The sequence below is a fragment of the Teleopsis dalmanni genome, chromosome 1 (assembly GCF_002237135.1).
Source record: "Teleopsis dalmanni isolate 2A chromosome 1, ASM223713v2, whole genome shotgun sequence".
NCBI lineage: Eukaryota > Metazoa > Arthropoda > Insecta > Diptera > Diopsidae > Teleopsis > Teleopsis dalmanni.
This window is the reverse complement of record NC_051846.1, coordinates 2,209,850-2,228,098: the sequence shown is the minus strand read 5'-3', so window position 1 is coordinate 2,228,098 and position 18,249 is coordinate 2,209,850. Positions and strand designations below refer to the sequence as shown.

The window sequence follows — 18,249 nt, the reverse complement described above, 5'->3', positions numbered from 1 at the left end:
TCGAGCAGTGATTTATTTGAATTTTTCTAAATACTCTGTTTAGTTTTTACTTTAAAAAATTAATTAAAATAACGCATACAATTTAAAATATATCTTAACATTTATAATAATTGCTTGCTAAATACGTAAAATAATATCCGAGAAAAATGTACTTGTACTTGGAATATCACGTCAGCTATTTTCCTCCAATCATGCTGTTTAGTGACGACTACTTGATTTCCGACAAATCGCAGCTAGAATTAAAAAAATTATTGTTATATATACTAAAATATATATAATTCTAAAAACAAGAAAAAATTTAAAAATTAACCGCTCTGGTCTTGTTCGAAACACCATGTCCGTCTCTCTCCTATTACAATTTACTTAGTTTATAAAATATCGGAAGCAATTAAAAATTTAAGATGAGACAAAAATATTTCATTAATATATCAGATATATCAGTATATATTATATCTACACATATTTTTTTTTTCTCGAAATTCTTGATATTAAAATAATTTTATGTGCCTATAAATATGCAATAATGAAAGTAAATTCTTGATAGAGAAGGACTAACAGAAAAAAAATCTCTTATCTGAGATCAAAGAAGAAAACTATAAAAATAAATTAAAGTAAGAATTATATTACTATCAATTATAATACATACTGAAAAGTATCTATACAGTTTTCACTAGCAACAATAAGGCATCACATGTTTGCTCACATTCTTTTTGAAAATTAAGTAAAATCAATTAAATAATAATAAAATGTGGTTAACGTTTTTACCTTGTCACCAGTTGGTACAAATCGTAATCGGTTTTGTCAGCGACAATGGAGTCAAAAATTCAAGACTTGTTTTCCTTAAACAAAAACAAGACAAATAATTTCGGATGCTAAATGTAGTTTTCCCAGTAAATACTCATCCAAAAAACCATCAGAAATAAAAAAATAGCTGGCGCTGCTGGTAGTTCTAAATTTCCTAGTAACTACTGATCCAAAAACCATCTGAAATAATTTGAGTTACCTAAAACTCAAATTTCAATAGCATCTCGCGTTGGCCTCTTTTTCTAAAATATGATATAAAGTCATGTATATAATAATTTGTTAAACATCTTTTAGTTACCAGTGAATTTCCTGTAATCTTTAACATAACCGTTTCCTCCAAGTACAAACAACAACTCACACCGCACCAGGTCAAAATGGGATCTTCCACAAATAACTCATATACATAATTTTGAAAATTTTCATTACAAGTAAAGGGTATTTTTTAATAAAAGTTTGGTAGTTGTCTCTCAAAAGAATTATCAGTGATTTACACAATTGTCATTTTTCTATATTTAAATACCTAACATACACTGTCATTTAAGTAAAAAAAAAAATTATTTCAGAAAATTATTTAAAATTAACATAAATTTTGGTTTCAGACTTACCATATACACACCAACGTTGCCAAGACTTTTTTCCTCTATAAATACGAAAAATATTAATTAATATTATTATTTCAATTAATTTTGAAAGAATTTAAGTCCACTTACTACTAAGCGTTACGTTTAACTGTGACCTTAATAGATTCACATATTTTTATATAATATATACAAACAAGTTCCATTATTTATTTACAAACAACATTCTAAAGCGTGTATTAAAGGGTCTGTATACATCCCTATTGCCAATTTTTGTTAAAATAAACATATATATATATTTTTCTTACAAATTTATCGAACTGAAATTTTTAGAACTTACTCCAAACAAAATTTTTTTTAACTGAATTACAATATATCTTAATCCAATATATAATTTTTTGAACTTTTAAACAACGTACTAGATCAGAAGTTTATTAAGATCATATTAATATTGGTAATGTTATTTGCATTTTTTTATAAAATGTTATTTACATGTTTTCAAAATGTTATTTACATTAAGTATAAATATAGAAAATGTTCATCACCTCCAACCACTCTTCAAAAATGAAAGTCTCCATACTAAGAACCGGAAGCTGTTGTGTAACCAAATAATTGGACTATCACTCAAACAGCACAGCCTCAAACACTACTATTCGCCAGCTAGAAATTGCACAAAGCCAGGCTCTGAAAAGACTCTGAAAAGGACGAATGACATCCTCATTGACTTCAAGATTAATCCGATCAAAAAATACATATAGGATAGAGCCCTGAAATTATTTACGAAAACTGACAAACTTACCAACACCGCGTTATCGATTTTCAGAATGGTTACAGGTTCCTCGGTTAGGTATGCAGATCTGAGGTCAATTATGGCTTAGTCCTGATGAAGCGTTATGAAGAAACCTCACAGTTAGTAGAGAGTAAAAGTGCTCCAATGCACTGATTCAATTAGCCTCAATATAATAATAATTAAATGTTATTTATTAAAATATTTATTTTGTTAATGCAACTTATTTTTCAAAACGTTGCTTAGATAGTCTTTTAGAATCTTCTGCTTTATATTTTTTGTTTGGTATTTTTATTTACGAACTCTAATCGCCTCTTTATAAATTTATATAAAATACAGAAAATATACGGAAGGCATATAATCTTATAAGAATCCATCAGAGTTTTCTAAATGAAGCTTGTATAAAAACATCTTAATTATTTTTCAAACCCTGAGGAAGTTTGGCAATAGTTGTTGACGTATATATTATATATGCAGCACTATATAATAACATAAATCGTATGAAATTGGACAGTGAATAAACTACTGTTAAGATAATATAGTTTATATTGTCTTTTACAGTTTCAAAGTTCGATGCTAACGAATTTTTGTTCTGGAAATAAATTTGATGTGCTTTTATTAAAGAATATTTATGTGTTGAACAATTAATTAAATTTTTAATTAATTAACTTATTAGTTTTTTATGAAAGAACTAACAAAAATGTTAGATTAATATACTTAACAGTATTATTAATTTTATATCTTAAACATATATTATGTTTCATTATAAACTAATGCTTTAAAATGTTCAAGTAGTTTGATATTCCCGTATTCTGAACATTTGGATAAAGTAGCTTGAACATTTGGATAAAATACTTAAAATGTTCAAAAAGGATAGAACTGTTCAAAGATGTTCTCAGATAGCTCACATGATCAATGTTTCATTTCTAAGAAACTCGCTGTGCGCAATTATTTGATTTTAAAATTAAAATACTTGAAAATTTGTTCAATCGAATAGTATTTGAAATTCTATTTCAATTATATTCTGTTTTTAAGTAATAACAGGGTCCACAATATAGTCAACATTTTAAAACACAACTAAAATTATGATCAATATTGAACTTCTGAGAGGATTTAGTCTAGATTTACTCTGAATCTGTCAGATTTTGTTTCCCAAACATACATTTTTAGAGTAATACGGCGTTTACATTGGCCGAAAATGGCTCATTTTGAATGAGCCATTTGAAAGTGTTTACATTCGTTCTATTTCATTTGTTCTCATTTCAACAGCTATTTTTCAACTTGCATGTTGATTTGATTTTTGGCCTGTGCCAAAAAAATGTTGCATGAAGGTTAAATATGCCTTCAAACCCTACATTAGAAACTTAAAACATATTTTTAACTTCGATTAATTACTTTTTGGGAAGTAAAAGTTCTAAAAAGCAGTGCATCGTTTTCAAGAAAATGCAACCACCAAACATTTGTTTACCTTTTTTTGTAAATATGTTAAAAACAGCTTTTTCAAACTGTCATTTTCATTTAGGGTATGTTCAATGGATTCCTTTGCATTTGGAACGTATGTGGAATGCATTCGAACGTCATTCATACAGAATGTGAGAAAATTGCTCATTTTGTGCTTGAAATTTTATATGCAAGAATGAACCATTCGATACTCATTTTCGATTTTTGACCAAAATGAGCCATTTTCGGCCAATGTAAACGCCGTATAATTTAACATTTTTTTAGTAGTGTTAGTAGACATTTAAATTTTTTATAAATGCATATGTGAAATCAAATCACACTTTATCTGTCAAATCATATGAAAACAGCTGTTAATTTCAGAGTAATCTTGCTCCTCTGGCACAATATCTGGAGTGTTATAAATTACTCTCGAGTGCATTAAAAGAACAACTCGATTAAAAAAATTTCCTAGATTTACCAATTGAAAACGTCATTAAATTTGGGCTTAACTAAGAACTAACAAAATAGTAATAACACTTTAAAATTGGGTATTGTGATTTAACTACCTGCATAACATGACTTAATGATCATAATCAGATATAGCTAATACTCATGGGACCATTCGCTATATGAATGTCTGCATAATAGAGTCATATTGTGTCAAAATGGTCGGTTTAAGTACAATAGCTTAAACGTACTGCAATTTTTGAAAAATTTGCTAAAATTATTAAAAAAAAATTGTTTTTATCCCTTTTGATAATATGTATTATTTATATTCAATAGTCTTCAATAGTCTTATTTAAGTTAATAACAAATTCTGTTTCATCGCAGTTTTAAGTAAATAGTGGCTGAAATGTTTGCTTTGTAATTAATTTGTGTAGCTTTTTGGAAATCTTCTTAACTACTAATTTATGCAATTCGAAAACCTGATGATAGATACATGAATATTGTATCTAAATTTCTCAATTTATGATAAACTGGTTCGAATTTGTTGTGCGTTCAAAAATTTATACATTAATAATGAAGTATTAATGGATTGTTAAGATTAATTTGTGCTGATATCGATTTCATGTGCCTGACAGCGAAAATACAACACAAATTCGATAAAACCTCAAAAAACAGAAAAAAAACAAACATTTTAAAATTGATAGATAAAATTTGTGTATTTATTATGCTTTATAAATGGAAATTAAAACATTTGTAATATGTATTTAACTAAATATTTGCATATAAATGTGAAATGACATGAGAAATAAATACCTTATAAATTTAAATATGAAACTCACATGAAAAGGAAATACCGTACGAGAAAAATCTGTTAAATATGCGATTTTAAAATTAATAGGTCTTCTTTCACATCGTAAAAGGGCGCAAAAATGTCAATAAAGAAAACAATGAAAGCGCATTTTATTAAAGTGACCCATAAACTGTACCGGATCATGACCAAAAGTGTCAGATTACAAAGTTGATTACAATCCTCAGCATAAAAAATTAATAATTTTTGCATATGCCAACACCACGCCACCACAGTCGAGAGTTCACCGAAAATCTTTACGCCATTATTTATTATAATTTTAACCACAAAAAAAATTGATGAAAATAAGACCAAGACAGTTTTTTTTTTTTTTGGTTAACAACAATAAAATGTAAATACTTTCTTTATAGGCTTGTGGTGCTTTTTATACGTATTCCCCTATATCGGTCCATAAAATGCATAACTGCAGTAAATGCGATAAATTTGCACCTTATCTGGGATTCATACATTTACGTATAGTATCGTATGCTATTAACATATACGTTGCTTTTTCACTTTTTAAAATTTCTTTCATATATAAATTAATATTTTTTCCTTTTTGTTGAAGTTTTTGTTAAATCCCATTTTATTCATACGCACATATTTCATTGCATCTGTAGCTGAAACTTTGAGGCGGAGGCTGTGGCTAAAGCTTAATGGCCTTCATCATTTTCCTGCTCTTCCTCAACGAACGACCACACGTTCGTTGTAACACTTCACACATTAATGAAGCCAGGCTTTCGTATTAAGAGTGAGTTTTTTTCATTTTCAGCATCGCCTGCTTCTGCCTCTTATCAATTTAGTGGCAGTGATGATGTGTGACAATTAATTTACCCAAAAACTTAACTTATTTGGGTTTAAAATTATTGTTAAGCCTGCAGTTGATATCTGGTGCAGATACTCTGCCTTCCCACATTGTAAATGGCATCATTTGTGCAAATGTTACTGTAATCCTTCCGACCACAATGTTGCATTAACTTTAAATGCTGTTGAATTCTCAAAAATATTTCTCGTGAAAACTAGGTTAATTCCTTGAATTACATTTTTATTACGATTAAGTGAGTAAAAGTAATTAAAAATTGTAATTGTAATATATATAAAATTTTATCCTCCTTTAAATGCATGTAAATTTAAAACTGGCATAATCCTTTTAAGTACAAAAACATTCTTACCAAAAAAAGATACATTATTTTTCAGTACCTGTTTGCTCTAATATTTAATGTAGAATTATAAAATAAATAAATAATGATTTAATTCACATAATTAAAAATAATTTTAATTTAATTAAATTTAAATACTGAGATCAACTGGGTGGTCATAAAATAATATTTATAATCAAAAAAGATATGGTAAATTTAACATTAATAGATACGAGGTATGCTCAAAAAATAATATAATAAAATAACATTTATAATCAAATAATAAATTGTAAATTTAATATTAATAGATACGTGGTATATTCAAAAGTAGAGAAAAGTATTTTTCTGAACTCCTCCTTTTAAGAAGTCCGTCTTTGATATTAAGTACTTACAGCAATGCAGTTTCCAAATTGAGATACATTAATATGTTAGAGCAACTTTTTATATATGATTATATATACCACTGATAGTTCCTATTCAAGAAACACGGTTGGAACCGCCTTTTTAAACATAGTCTCGGACTCCGTTTGTGACATCGTCATTGACTTGACTGTTGTTGAAAAACGTTTTCTTTGGAGTTGTTCTTCTAAATTTGTGAAGCAAATAAAAGAGTATCGCTAATTCATGCGGTATCGACTTTTATTTATACAAACTAAAAGCGCTCTCAATCGGACACCGATCAGGTCAACAATTCTTTTGGATTGAGAACTGTTTTAAGAAATTTTCTTTTTTTTTTTGAATAATGTCTACTGAATACTAGCACCATTTCACTGTTAAAGGAGATATCCATTTATAAGAAAGTTCGTTTTATAGGGCCTTTTATGTATTAAAAAAATAATATTTTTATGTCGTAACCATCCGTACAGTCATCACCACGTAATAAACTTACATTGACCTCTGATTTTGTAATAGAGTTTTTAAAATATGCCATAAAACTGTCATTTTTTCGAAGTTCATGCATGTCTCACTTTTTTTTTCCTTCAACTTTTTATTTTAATTAAAGCATTAATTTTGATTTTTAATTACTTTAATAATTAATTACACTTTAACAATTTCTTTAAACTCTTGCCAAAGTCATTGCATACCACTAGTATTCTATACGTAAGAACGTCTTCATAATTCCCACCACATCCCAACAGAGAATAGAAGTAGAAAAAATGTTGATTTATTACTAAAAACAATTAGTACGGTAACTTAGGCTAGCACCGCACGAGTACGCCAGTCTTTGCTCTGCCATATGGCAGGTGACCTCAGGAGAAAACTTGGTTCCAACCTAACGCACGCTGTTGGTGTGGTTGACTCGAGAAAAGGGGCGTAATATTTTTAATATATAAACATTTTTTAGCAAAATTAATTAACGCGGCATAAAGACACATCGTACGCACGTACACTTACACACAAAATAAACAAATTATTAATACAAAACAAAAAATTTATTAATAAAACGAAGTTGAAAAAAAAAATCATTTATTAATTTTAATTCAACCTCAAATAAAAAAATTCATGCATAAATAATATGTTTAAGAAAAAAATGACAGTGCGGCATTATAGAGTTGCCACATAAATTAAGCATTACAAGCGCAGATAAAAATCAACCGAAGACCCAAAATCCAAAAAGTATGGAATAGAAACCAATATGTGGAGATGCAAGTAGGAGAGAAGAGGCAAACCGAAATTATTTTAAACCTTTTGTAAATGTAATCAACGCTCATGTAAATGTGCCTCCACTTGTCTCGAGCCGAAATGAGGTGTCATTTGTAGTTGCCAGTGGTGGCTAAGCCTATGCCAGATAATAAATTCCGACGAATTTAAGAATTTGTTCAAAAAAATTCCCCACTCAAAAGAAAAATGTTAAATTAAATAAAATTCGAAAAAAGAAACCAACGAAGAAAAAACTAATAATTAAAAATGCAAAGTATAAATTTACGCCAAAGTCGTGAAGCGAGTTCTCAGGCTCATTTGCATAATGGACATAATATGATTGGTTAACGTCTTAATTATGGAGCAGAGAGCATCGCAGAACTTTTAAGTATTATTATTTATATTTTTAATATCGTATTTATTCCTCACTCCCCATCTTTTCGTTTAGGTTAGATTTTGAATTCCTCTGCTGTCGTTCAAATTAATTTCTTTATTAACATAACAATAAAGATACAAATTATTATTATTTCGAAAAAGGCTTCAGAATTATAATTTGAATATGCAAAATTTATACTGCAAACAGTTTTTACGCTTCAATTAGCTCTGCTTTTAACGAATATTTAAATTTAGTTTTTTATCATTGATAAGTTTAGCAATTTGTTGAAATTTATAAAAATATTTTTTTAACACCATTAAAAATAATTTTTCAACATTTTTATTCATGTGAAGCAATAAAAAAAAATTGGTACTCCAACACAACCGGATCTGTCAGATCAGATATTTTGTGTATGCTTTCGACAGCTACTGAATTGTAATCCGATATATTTTATATACAAATATGATAGATATATGTATGTATGTTATTGTACACATATTTATTTTACTTTGACACGGACCAAAATTATGGTAACTAAAACTTTGATTATTGCCTAAGTAGACCAATTACCTGTTTCTAACATAACTGCTTCTCATAATGCTTTAAACTCAAGTTACTAAATGTATTCATTGCGTTTTAAATTAATTTGAATAGACCCAATTATTCGGATTAGCGAACCTTGATATTGTTTCTTTTGTGTACTAAACAGAAATAGCATCCGACTTCTCACAGGGAGTCCAGAAACATCTATCGAACTAGGTATTACAAGGGGCGACTGCTGCAGACTTTGTCAGGAAGAAGAGGAAATATTAGAACACATTCTTTCTCACTGTGATAGTCTCGCCAGACTCAGGCTTCAGTACTTATCTACCACCTATCCACTTATAACAGAATTTGAGGATATCTATCCAAAGGACAAAATGGCGTTTTTAACGCCATTGTGGGTTTATCACAATAATTCTCAAAGGATGCAGTGACGTGGTAAAATAGTTCCCAACCCTTTCGAAATCTAATCTAGTGTTTTGTGTAGTAATTGGTATAATTCTATTAGAGGGCGATATGCACTATGATCAAACTAAAGCTATTGTGCATAACCCTGTTTTGGAGTTTGTTAGTCCATGGTTTCTGTGATCATAACAATGTTATAATAAAAGCTGGGCAATCGCAAGAAATGAGTTCTGGTTAAAATTCAGTATATAGTAGTATATTATTCAGTCAGTACACACTACATATAACTTATTCTCTGTATCCGGTAAATGCAGATGTTGGCAATATTAAGTGATTTTTGAAATCAATCTAAATAAAGGGCGTACAATCAAATAATTTTCTTATCCAATAATATCCTAATAATTTTCAATAATAACAAAACCTAGTCAGTCAGAAATTCAACTTTAGTCAGTTATATAGGATGAGGGAACCAAAATTCTTCCTTCAAATGTACCAACTACGTTATATATGTAATAATCATTATCTCAATGTAATTGAAAAATAAAATGTCATTTATATTAGACCTGTCGATATATTGGGATAATTGGAAATCGAGCAAATAGCTTCGTTATTTTTACCTCGTCTTTGAAGAAACTTAAATTTGGGATAAGAATTCATAGAAACGGAGTATGTACAATATTGATGAAAAATACGGTTAATAATTTTACAGAAGCGCAGCAATTTTTTGTAAGCAAAGCAAATGTATGACACACTATTATTTTTTTTCTATGTTTCAAAATTTCATAGAAGAAACTCAAGCCGTAATTCCTTCCATTAATAGTGCTCCCAAAGTAAATGTTCATGTTTCTTCCTATTGTTTCAATTGGTTAGAACATTTATTATAATATATACTTAATCAATATTGTTCTAGAATTCAGTTTTCTATATCTCTTAAACCAGGTACTATACAAAATAAATGCTAAAAATTTTTAAAATATCAATATTATATACAATATAAAATTTAAGTATATATTGGTATCATTTTATATAATTTCTGCATGCTCATTTTAAAAGTGTTGACATTAAGCTAATTGTCAATTTTTATTTAGACCATTGTAATAGATCCATTACTATGGTCCACAATTTCTGAATCAACTTGAGTGCAAAAATTTAATTAACCTTTTACTTAAACCATTTCTTGATTTGTATTACAAAACTATATATTTTTCCGGAAAATATATTCATTTGAGACATCAAGATTTATGTACATTTTTGATGATTACCTTCAGTTTTTTCATACTTTTCTCCAACTTAATTAGTTAATATTATTGTTGTTTCTTTAAATATTCATCATCACCAAATTTTTAATGTTAACAATCTTAATTTTTGAACTTTTGCATATAAATAATTAAATGCAATAAATAATATAACGATATTAAAATACAATAATATTAAATAATAATAACTAATTCGTTGGTAATAAATAAAATTTTAATACAAACCATTAAACTTCACATTTATTATGATGTCACTTTTAAAATTAGTTAATGAATATAAAATTTATATACCATGGAATATAGTTTTTTTTTACTGTTCATTTCAAAATTAGTCAGTAAATTTTGTTTATGTATTAGGAAATTTGAAGTTTGAAGTTTCACATGAGATATACATCATTGCGATATACTTACAACAATATATTACTTATAACACAACTGTTATTTAATATGCCCAACAACATAACTCAAATCTTTTATGGCGATACTTGTCATCCAACTTGACAGTTTGTTGGTAAACATTTTCCGAACCCCGGGCAACATCGTTCACTACATTATAGTATTTATCGTAATAACTTCATTCATTCGAAATGATAGCACAACAAATCAAAATGAGTTTTAATGTCTAATTAAGCTAATTAAATGACACACACACTGAGTAAACACTTTTATCACTGCCAGGCAAGGCAAGGCAACGGATATGCTCGGAACAATAACAACAACAAATACAATACGAGCAACCAGCAAAAGGGACCGAGCTGGACACACGGACGTTTCAAATGCCGCCAGCAGTTGAGGTGTCATTATACAAATACATATTGTTTTCCTTTGGTTTTTCTAATGTTAGTGCTCGGTAGCAGCACTAAAAATAAAGCATACCAAAAAAAACCTCCCAAAAAGGAACAAAACAAAGCAGAACGCAACGAAGTGAATTATTGTGTGGTAGCAAATTTTGGTGGTCAGTCGAGCAGGTGAGCACGTTTATAGTGCTTATAATTGTAGGTTTGAGTTATCTGTAGATAAGAACTGCAATATACAGTAAGAGGGTTTAATGCCTTGAAACAATGAGGAGAGAAGCGGTAAGATTTTAATAACTTAATTTACCACAAATTGAAAGTGGCATGAAATATATCTTCCTCTGACTAACAAAAATTAGGGTGCCCTTTTGGTGGTGTATGGCAAATAGTGCTTAGCTGTTTTATTGTTACATTTTCTGGGTATAAATTATAAACAAAGAAAAAACTAACAATAATAAAAATTATAATAAAAACGATACTTATATACAAAGAAACACACAACCCAAAATTGACTCACGACTCACAATCATAATTGAGTCATCCACTTGAATGAATACTTTGAATTTTTTAAATTTTCCAAAATATTTTTCTTAAATACTTAATGACTTTTTTTAATTACTAAATATTTAACCCACTCTACACATTTACCTAATCGCTTTGGCCCATTAAATGCCTCAATAAGATACACAACAAATGTTACACATAAAAACTTAATTAGTTTGGAAAATATTGTATTTTTCGTCGATTTTATTTTTTGATTTTTCAAAATTTCTTTTTTTTTGTGTGTGTATATAAAATGCTAACTTAATAATATATAAATTTACATAACAAAATATTTTAGAAATTTTGACACTATACAATAGCAGTCGGCAAAGATTCAAAAGCATATTTTCACAAAGTATCTTGTTTTTTTTTCATATTAAATTATTATTAAATTTGTAATACTGTCGCCGAAGCATTTAATAGTTTGTCACACATTTTCTGTTAAATAGATTTCACGTCTTATATTTTCATCTTTTTTAATATTTGAATTTTATTTTCGGAAGATACATATTATTAACACATACCGTAACGAAAGTTTACATAGCGTTCATTTTTTATTTTGTCATAAAAAATTTCTATATTTATGGTATAAACCCAGCCAAAGCTAACATCTGTTAAAAAGGCATATTTATTCAAACAAAATTATACGAGCTTTAAATCCATAAAAAATATTTGTATCTAGAAGATACATTAGGAACTCTATTCGACGAACATCTATTTTAAAAGTACAATGTTGCTACTTTCTAGCTGTCTATAATTACTTTCCCTGGACGTCAACTAAATAGTGGTTTTTCTATATTACGATTCATTCAAGCAACCCAATAGAATTATTGACATATAAAATAGATTTCATTACTTAAATTATTCCAATTACTTAAAATTATTAGCAAGCTCTATTATTATGACTATTCTATACATAAAACTTTTTTCACGTCCACTTTAGTTAACTATAACTAAAACTTCCTACCTCTGCCAATAGTACTTAATTGTTTCCACTTCTATTTTTAAAATCATTTGGGGATTACTTCATTTATCAGCTGTTTTAATCAGTAATTAATTGGAATATACGATTACCACTCGTATGTAAAGTGACAATGTCTATCGTTTTTTCAAAACAATAAAAACATTCGTACAAGGCATAATTTATAGTACCAATTAGTAGGTGTCCAGGTCCAAACTCGTTGTTCAGGTCCAAACACAGCTATTGTTGAATTGAGTCTGTTATGTGATCCAATACAATGTATTCCATCAAACCAACATTCTTAGGAAACTTAACTAGAATTCCTTCTTTATCTGAATGTAACAAAATCTTTCCTTCACAACTTTTCTGACACTTCGTCAAATCAACTTTCTTAGAAATCATAACATATATAATTTCTCGTCCTATTTCTAATAAAGCTACTTCGTTTCAAATTTTTTGCAATACTAGTAGCCAAGTTTCTATTGATAATTCGGAGTCAGTTTTTAAAAAGTTAGCACATCCATTGTCAGAGAAAACATTTCCAGCCTTTAACAATTTTATTGCTACTTGTACTTCAGTTCTTAACGGCGTTCTCATACAGTTTTCATAGAGGAATTTTTTATTTAGAGCGAATTTGCTATATAACATCAAGTCTTTGCTTCAATGATATTATATTTCACACCCAACAGCAGAATCTTAGATTAACTTAAGTTAGATTGAAGCTTTGTTCGCCAGAATTCATTTCAGTACAAATAATTGCCAGTTGTCATACCACAAATAAGGCAACGGCTGTGCACCAGAACTGAAGTCCCACTTAAAAAGTAAAAGTTTCAAACATTTTGTACATGAACAGCATCCCTTTAAATCTTTATCATTTAAGAAACAGGGAAGATAACAAGTTGGCTATGTTCCTAATTTTATGTGATGATAGCTCTGTGAAATCAGTTAAAAAAGAAGCCCCATAGACTCCGAATCTTCCAATAATGTGCACTGGCATTTGAGGTATAGATCAGAATTTCTTCTTTATTCACTAAGCTAGAACCCTGACGAAAATCCTACGAAGATAAACCAAGTCTTGTTGCATATATTCCACATACGCAGTAATATGCCAGCATTCATATCATAGTACTAACTTGGTTCTGCTTTTGTCTAATTTGAACTAACTGAGTCCTGTTATTTAACAGAAATTTTCTTCTACTCAGACTTTTCTTGCCAATCCTAAATATTTATGTTTGATTTGCCAGTTTAGCCGTTGCAAGGTAATATCTGTAGGAGAGAAATGAACTTAGCACACTTAGCAAAGCAGACTAACGCCGCAAATTCACTTCACTGATACTAGTATTATTATTACTAGAATACCACAATATCTAGTACTACTATATTTTGTACTACTATATTTTATTTTATTTTATTGTGTATAGTATATGTTACTATGGTATGGTACACACAATATAGAAGTAGTAATATAGTAGTACAATAGTCCGCTTCATCATCTGACTGGTACGAATTTAGTACAATTTATTTTGACAAGGTTCTTCATTTACCTGTACTTTCTAGGTATTTATGTTTAGTTGCCTATTTAGCGATTGTAAGAGGAATACAAGTACCAGGAATGTAAATTTGTAAATTTAGGAGGGCAGCGTTTTTACTTTTGCAAATTTCGTTGCTTTACAATTACTTAAGCTATCCCCATGTCCAAATAAATATATGAATAAGACACTAAAAACCCTAGACCACGCATTGAGAGATTTCTGGCATTCTCGCTCTGCAAGAGAAGCAAATCTAGAGCCTATAGCAAGATCTTAATAATATATTAAACTAAAAATTTTATCGCAGTCTTAATCATTAGTTTAGTTTATTTGCGTTTACTTTCGAAACCACCGTTTGTGGTGAATCCACAACAATTTCAAAAGGTCTGCCAATACTTTCTTGACACACTTCTTGTTTATAAGGTCCTCATTTAGTTTATTGCTTCTAAAACTAATATTAATAAATGTACAGAAGTGTTAATATGTAGTTTGTGCAGCAATAAAACTATAAAAATTTAGTAGAATAAGTCAAAAAATAATACCAGAAATCCCATAAAATCTTATCAAAACATTACAATCATTAATAAACAAATTTACACAACATAAAATTGGAAAGCAAACAAACAAATAAAACAATCTTTGAGCAATTCTGGTTATTTACGGATAATAAGAATAACATTCCTACCCACAGCAAGTGCTGGAGAGGAATTGAAGTGAAATGAAGTTTGAAAGAATTTCTAACGATAAGTAATAAAATTTAGAAGCTACACAAATTTTATGACATTTAAACAAATTTTCCAATGATGAAATTCAGCAATAAAAGTGGAACCAGTGAAATAAAAATATTCGAGGCAGTAGACCGAAGTACGAGTGTTTCCTAAAACAGAAGAAAAATTACACAAACAACTGTGAACTAAAAATTAATGTTAAAAAAAAGTGAATTGATTGCTGTAAATATGACCTCCTATACTGATTAGAAATTCAGATAACAATAAATAGATTTGTATACATTTCCAATGTCACATATTCACATATCCTTACTCATGTATTATATCTGAGTATAATTATCTGAAAGGGCAAACTTTTGCGTCGTTGAGTCTAATAAAGTCACTGGCAGTGCTAATAAAACCGAAAGGTTATCGCCAAAGCAAACAAGACCCAAAAAAAGTTGTCACTCTCACCAAAGACGGCTGCGGTTCAAGTTGAGCAAACAAAGCTAGAGACAGTGCCAGGTACAGGTAACATGAAAATTATCTGACACACTCGACTGCTCGGCATTTGACAGAGGCACCATTCGCTCTTACCTACCTTCCTTACTCCAGCCCTTACGGCTTACGTCTTAGGCAGCCGAATCTATTTAGATAAGCCATCAAATTGTCATTATAGTTTTATCAACTCCCTAGGGATGTGATATTTGTTGTTGTTGTTAGTGTGTGTGTGCATTTGTATCTTAATAAAATTATTTTAATTTCCGTTTTACGATATAATTTTCCAAATATTTTCCTGCGTTTTCATTTGTCTATTTAAATTTATTTATTTTTTTTTTTGTTGTAATTTTTTAATGTTTTTATAAATTTAGCTGTGCCGGTGCTCTTGTTTGTTTTTCTTGTTTGTTTGTTTGTTCTACTAAATTTTATTTTTTTACTATTTAATTTTGTTTATTTGTTTTGAGTTTGAAATGTTTGCACGCGTGTCGTTTCACATAAATTACTCTGGAGAGGTCATGAGTTCCCTGAATTTCCACGTGGGTGTTTTCTCTAAAATTTCTCGATTTTGTTCGGTTACAATTTTGAAACTTTTTTCTTTTTTGGAGTCTTTTTGGGAAAAGAGTTGAATTGTGCAATATTGAGTTATTGAAATCGTTTCTATATGTTCGATGACTATTAAGAAAATCCCTGTTTATGATATTGAAATCATTTGAGAGTTATATGCATCTCCAATTTCGAAATATATAACCCATTTTTTGAAGTATTCGAATTATAATATGATACTGTTTACCTATTACAAATTAGTAAATAAATTATATATTAATGGAAACAGGTTTCACAAAATGGCCAGCTCCCATAACCATTCTGATAGAACCCGTTCTGATAGAATTACAGACATGATTACCAAATTTGTGGTTGTGAAAGTAAGTAGAAAGTATAAACAATTATTTTAAATATATTGTTTGAAAATTGTCATTGAGTAAAATATATATTTTTGAATCATTCTCCACGGAACCTCTTGTAGTAATAAATCCTGTTGAAATAATTTTTGATGACTTGACGACACAGACCTGACAACGCTTCAACGCTTCTAATTGCTGTGCTTCTCTTCTAGTGGAGCATAGTGCCTCTAGTTGACAATAGCTCACCAATAAATGCAGAGCGTTTATTTTGAGGCGTTCGAAGTTTGAGTGTAACTCTACAAAAAAAGAGTCTAGCGGTGAAAAATTGTATGATCTTGATGGCTGATTCATATCACTTAAACGTTAAAATAAGATATCCGGAAAACTTTTCACGCAACAAAACCAAAACAAATGATATTATATTGCTATATTGAAAACGGAAAATCACATATTTAAAAAAATTTCTCTCGCAACAAATACTAAATAAATCGTATTTTGTAAATTGTAGTATAGTCCTGTTCAAATCGTACATCGTATATCAATTGGCTCTAGTGATCAGAATTAACTGTTTGTGTGCCACTCATATCGAATAAGTACTCAACAATCCACCTCCAGACGAAATAAACAAATATAACACCATTGTAAATCCAATAGTCTTTTAACAGTTGGTAAGTAGAACGACTTTCTGAGTTGGAACCGACATACTAAGGCCTAATTGGCCGACTGCGATATCACATAATTCCACTAATCATTTATCTCTAGTTAAAGCATTGTGTGAATATAACGAACTTCAGTACCTTTTATTAAAATAAGGTGAAAACACATTAGACGTTCACCAACTAATTAGATCCTAACACTAAGAATTTTTTTTATTATTACATGGATTACCTGGTTTCCTCTTCCTTTCTATTACCGCAACTCATTGCAGTAGTCATAGGATATAGTATTCCCTATTAAGCCATGTCGGTTTATAAGACAGTGTCAAGTAATGATACCTATAAATACTGAGATTTCTGTATTTTTCACTGAAGAAAATCTGTGCGATTTTTTAATATCCTATATTAGCCAAATGAACTTTGTGTGCGAACATGTTGTTCCTTAATTCTATCGTTCATCTCTGTACTGTTGAGCTGAGATAACCGTCGAATATGTATGCCAGATTACTGAACCATCTTATTTCGGAATAAATATTTACAGTTGTAGTTTTGACAATGTTTTATTGTAGCAATTCAACTGCTTTTTAAATAGTAATAGCAGTTCTATTCAATTTAGTTGTTTATTGAGATATTTAACTATTCGATTTTTTCCATTGTTACTTACTTAATAGACTTTCAATACTCTAAATACATCAATTGTGGATCTTCACTACTCTAAATGTAATAGTTTTGTTTTTTGACATATGCATCAATTAAAATATGAGCCGCTTTACTAAAGAAGACTAGATGAAAAAATAGGCACCAGTTTTATAGAAGGCTGAGTGGTTGTTAAGCGATTCGTATTATAAAATGTCAAACTTTACGCTAAACATATAATTTTATGGAAGATAATTTTTTTAACGGATGTCACTGAAAGTACAATCCATGCTTTATAATTACTAGAACAGGTGTGTAAGAACAATGAGTAACTGATTACATACTGATGATACTGTGATTCAGATAGTCACATAGAGCAGTGCTACCAACTTAAAGAAAAAACAGTAACAGTATATTTAAAAAATATTTTTTTATATTCTAAGTTTTGAATATTATTAAGACAGTATATAAACAAACCCTTATACTAAGTGAATGTCAAATAAAAAGTTATGAAGTTCTTCTTATAGAAAACATTGACTTTTAATAACATTGTTGTAGTCATTCTCAACTTTTTAATTCTTTGAAGTCCTCAAGTACATTGTTTCTTTTATTGAGAAATGATATCAATACTGTTTCATTATAAAAATATTTGATGGTTTATGCTTAAAAATCTAAAGCCGGAATGTCAATAAAAAGTACATAACATAAATCTTTGTTTATACCCAGATTTCACTATTCACTAATATGAGGATAATTT

At 29.1% G+C, this 18,249-nt stretch overlaps 1 protein-coding gene and 1 long non-coding RNA gene across 6 annotated transcripts in view; one reads left to right on the top strand and one right to left on the bottom strand.

Annotated features, from left to right (window-relative positions):
* Positions 1-18,249, top strand: part of LOC119668966 — a 70,958-nt gene that overhangs the window by 14,194 nt on the left and 38,515 nt on the right. The gene's annotated exons all lie outside the window — the stretch shown is intronic.
* LOC119668968 lies at positions 39-1,716 on the bottom strand. Of its 4 annotated transcripts, XR_005251548.1 has the most exons (7): positions 1,515-1,716; positions 1,410-1,444; positions 1,103-1,334; positions 899-1,046; positions 766-839; positions 647-706; positions 39-233 (listed from the first exon to the last, which is right to left on the bottom strand). It is a non-coding gene; the product is annotated as an uncharacterized LOC119668968 (long non-coding RNA). The 4 variants fall into 4 exon arrangements; XR_005251546.1 differs by having other exon boundaries at positions 766-1,046; XR_005251547.1 differs by lacking the exon at positions 647-706.